We start from the raw sequence: 4,600 nt of genomic DNA, 5'->3' as shown, positions 1-4,600 counted from the left end.
TTATTTATCATCTCTATGCACCTTTCCAAGGGAGACTGATAACTTCTTTATAATTGGGGCCCCTGGGTTGGACTATTCTGCTCTACTGAGAGTATATACCAGATTAGAATTAATGTCTGTCTGCCCCTCTAAAAATTGCTAGTCCAGGAGAAATGATGTTGACGTTCAAACTGATTTCCTGATCACTGTCTGTTAATGGATAAAGTACCCCAAACTAGATCCAAAGGCTTGACTCCTTTCCCTTCCCATCAAATGCTATTTATACAAAGACTGTGCCATCTGATAAATAATGAATAAACCCATTAAGTTAATAGCAAACAGAAATCAAAGAAGTTATACAGACAATATGAAAATGAATGAGCTGTCTCATTGGGAGGGAGATACCTGCACAAAAGAGAGTCTCCATGTCCTCTCTCAAAGCTGGAAGCTAGAATGAAAATCTCTAGTCCCCCAAACTCCTACTCTCACGTAAGCATTGGGCATCTATAACCATTCTACCAATGAGGAAATTCTTTTGTAAATGTACCAAGCTTAAACTCTGCATTACAGGCAGACAGTTCTCACCTATATATCTAGCCCTACTTACTCTACTGAGCTCTGGTCCTGGATCTACTACTGCCTTTTGGATATCTTGAATTGCATTTCCCTATGGCAACTGAAACTCAGTATATCCAAAAAAGACCTCATTACCTTTTCTTCCAAACTTTCCAGCAGTACCACCACCCTCCAAGACCTCAATTCCATTCTCCTCTCCTCAGTCACTCACCTGACCTGACCTTTCTATTGCCAAATCTTGTCATTTCTGCCTTCACAGTCTCTCTCCAATATATGTCCCCTTCTCTCTACCCACTTAGCCAAACTCAGTTCAGGTTCTCATAATAATAAACAATAACAGGTGGTTTTTACATAGAATTTCAAGGCTTGTAAAGTATGTATATTATTTCATTTTATCCCAAAAAATCCTGAGAAGAAATAGGCACAGATATTATACTCATTTTACAAATAAGAAAACTGAGGCTAGGAGAGGCTGTGTGAGTTCCTCTGAGTCACATAGCTAGAAAGTACATGAACTCAAGTCAATCTTGACTACATCTGGAATCTATCTACTGTACTACTTAATTCCCTAGCACCTCTTTCCTGCACTGCTGCAATAACCTAACTCATCTCCCTACCTCCAGTCTTTTCCCATTCCAATCCATTGTCTACTCAGCTACCAAAGTGATTTTCTTAAAGTTTAGGTCTAATCATGTCACCCCTCTTTTGATGAGCTTCGGTGACTCCCTATTTCTTCCAGGATCAAATATAAAGTCCTCTGTTTGGTATTTAAAGTTCTTTACCACCTGACCCCTTTGAGGGGCAAGGCATTACCAGGCTTTTTAGAGCTTCCTCCCCTCCATGCAGCTATATTGGCCTTCTTGTAGTAGTAGGCCTCCACCAGTCGCGGATGACCAAGGATCAGTGCCTTGAAGAGCCACAGGCCACAGTGTGGGAGCCGAAGCTCCTGAGTGACTTATAACCGGTAACTGCCGCATCCCGTGTTGTATCTACCCCATGAGAAGTAGCTGGAGTGTCCTCTCCAGGGTGCTGGCCTGGGCGGATCAATATGGAAAACAAGCTGTTGCCCATGCAGCAGGTTTTCCCTCTCCAAGACATTGGTGGATCCAAAGGAGAGGCAGAGCCAGTACAGTTTGGCACCAGTGCCACCACAGGAGTTGCCAGAGGAATGTGATGTCCAAAATCCAACTGCCTAAGGGACTCCGACTCCTGATTTTTCCTCGGGGTTACCTCCTGAAGCCTTTCCCATATATGGGTATAGCTGCAAGGCAGCGGAGGTTTAAAATCAGGGTTTTCCTTCCCCTAGGCGGGTTGCCTGCCAAGGCTAACTAGCCCCACCTGCCCAAATCGACGGGTTTTAAGGCGCCAGTAACTCGCTTTCTCTTAGTTTCTAAGAACTTGACTGTCTGAAATCTCTTGTGCCTGGGATGCTCTGAACCCTCACCTCTGCCTTACTTTTCCTGCTTCCTTCAAGATAGCTTAAACCACACCTTCAGCAGGAGGCCTTTCCTGATCTCCATCACCTCTCCCATGCTTTGTATATATCTTGTATGTAACTAGTTATTTATATGTTCACACACTTAAGAGCATGAGCTCCTTGAAGAAAGGGACTGTTAACATTTCTCTATATCCTTTCTACCTTCATCACATCTCCTATATTTGTCTTGTCCTCTCCTCTGACACTTCCAGCATCCTGTTTCAGGTCCATGTTCCCTCATGCCTGCACCATTAACGATACCCAGCTGATTGGTCTCCCTGCCTCAAGTCTTGCCCTACTCCAGTCCATCCTCTACTTGGCTGTCAGATTTATCTTCCTTAAGAACAGGTCTCACTGTCAGCCCCAATTCGATAAACTCCAGTGGCTCCCTAATGTCCCCAGGACCAAATGCAAAATCCTATTTGTTTCTTAAAGCCCTTAATAACCCGGCCCCATTCTACCATTTTGTTTCTCTTATACCTTACTCCCCACTCTCCTCCAATGGCGCATTTCTTTGCTGAAGTAGAATAAGATAGACCCTCTCCTAAGTCTGTACACTTTCACTGGCTGGCCCTGGTGCCTAGAATTCTCACCTTGCTCATCTCTGCCTCCCAGCTTCCTTGGCTTCCTTTAGGTCTTGGCTAAAGTCCCACCTTCTGCAGCCCTCCTTAATCTTAATGCTTCGGTTAGATGGTACAGTGGACAGAATGTTGGTCCTGGAGTTAGGAAGACCTGAATACAAGGGTCTGGGCCTCAGAAACTTACTAGCTGTATGACCCTGGGCAAGTCCCTTAACATCTACTTACTTCAGTTTCCTCAACTGTAAAATGGGGGTGTTAATGGGGCAGCTAGGTGCTCACTGGATAGACCACCAGGCCTGGAGTCAGAAGGACCTGAGTTCAAATGTGACCTCAGACACTTGATAGTGGACAAGTCATTTAACCCCAATTTCCTCAGAAAAGAAAAAACAAAAAAAATGGGGATATTAATTGCACCTACCTGCCAAGGTTATTGTGAGGATCAAATGAGATAAAATTTACAAATCACTTAGCACAGTGTCCGGCACGTAGTAGGTACTATAGAAATACTCATTCCCTTCCCTTAGAGATTACTCCCAATTTATCATATATATATATATATATATATATATGTATGTATGTATGTATGTATGTATATGTGTATATATGTATATATATATATGCATCTTATTTACACATGGTAGTTTTCATGTCGTTTTTCCCATTAGACTGAGCTCAGGGAGGACAGGTACTGGTTTTTGCCTTTCTTTGTATCCCCGGTGGTTAACATAGTGCATGGTATGTAATAAATGCTTTTTCATTGATTAACCTTCGCTACCCCACTTAACCTTTCTGGGCCTCAGTTTCCCCCTCTGTACAGGAGGGAAAATTATACTCCCTTGGTAGGCTCTTCTTTGAGGAAGTGCATCTTATTTTATGCCTACAAAAATAATGGTTCACAGCTTTAGACCTAGAAATGACCTTAGAGGCCGCTTAGTTCAACCTCTGCTCATTTTACAGATGAAGAAACTGAGTGTAAGAGGCAGAATTTGAACCTATATCTTCCCAACTCCAAGTACAGCACTTATCCACTTATGCACCATTCTGCATCCTATATATGTCAGCTGTGACTGTTAACTTATTTTTTGGGTTGTTGTGGACATCAATAAAGGTAATATATATATAGATGCGACATGGGTCGATGCTGTTATTAGGGCAATAATAATAGTACCTACCTAGTTTGTGAGATAACACGTAAAGTGCTTTACAAACTTTAACTCTATCTTGGATTAAGTAGTTGTATTGTTGAAGGAAATTCCAATGGAAAACCCAAATGGCACTCAGGAATAAGGAAGAGCAGTTTATTGAAATGATGGCCCAAAGAAGAGTAGCCTCTGATACTCTGGGCAGCCAACAAGTGTCCAAGCTGCAGTTTTTATATCTCTTAAGTGTGAAAATGCATGCAAATTTTCACAGGTACATTGTGGTAAGCTTACTTGGCAGACAGGAAGGCATATTTCAGTAAACAGAGGCATAAGTCAGGAATTTGGTACTAAACCACAGACTTCAGAGGAACAAACAGTAAGTTCTACTTTCATTTTGGGGTCTCAACTGGGGCCTCATTTTTATCCCCTGTACTTTCCCATATTAGTATGAGCTGGAGGAAGGGTCATTTTGGATATACCAAAGAAAAATAAACAGCAGGTTTTTGTACTCTAAAAAATTACTTTTCTTTTACTATTAATAAAAATTTAATAGATCTCTGAAATACTTTTGACATGAGTTTGTGGTTGTGAAAGCCTTGCGATTGCTTAGTTGTTCTGGAGCACGTCCTACCAAGTCACCCATCAAACAATCCTAGCTGTTTCCTCCTCCAAGGGGGAAAACCAACCCAGTAGGGGCTGGGGATCCTTTCAACTTTCATATTCACCCCAGCTTTAGGGTAGTTTCAGGACAAGTCCAAGAGAAAAGACTCCAAATCCCAGTATGCAGCACGGTGGAGAGGGCACGTTAGGGAGCCGGAAATGGTCTAGAATCGGTCTGAGCAGTG

Source organism: Dromiciops gliroides, chromosome 4 (genome assembly GCF_019393635.1).
Source record: "Dromiciops gliroides isolate mDroGli1 chromosome 4, mDroGli1.pri, whole genome shotgun sequence".
NCBI lineage: Eukaryota > Metazoa > Chordata > Mammalia > Microbiotheria > Microbiotheriidae > Dromiciops > Dromiciops gliroides.
This window is presented reverse-complemented; position numbering follows the sequence as displayed.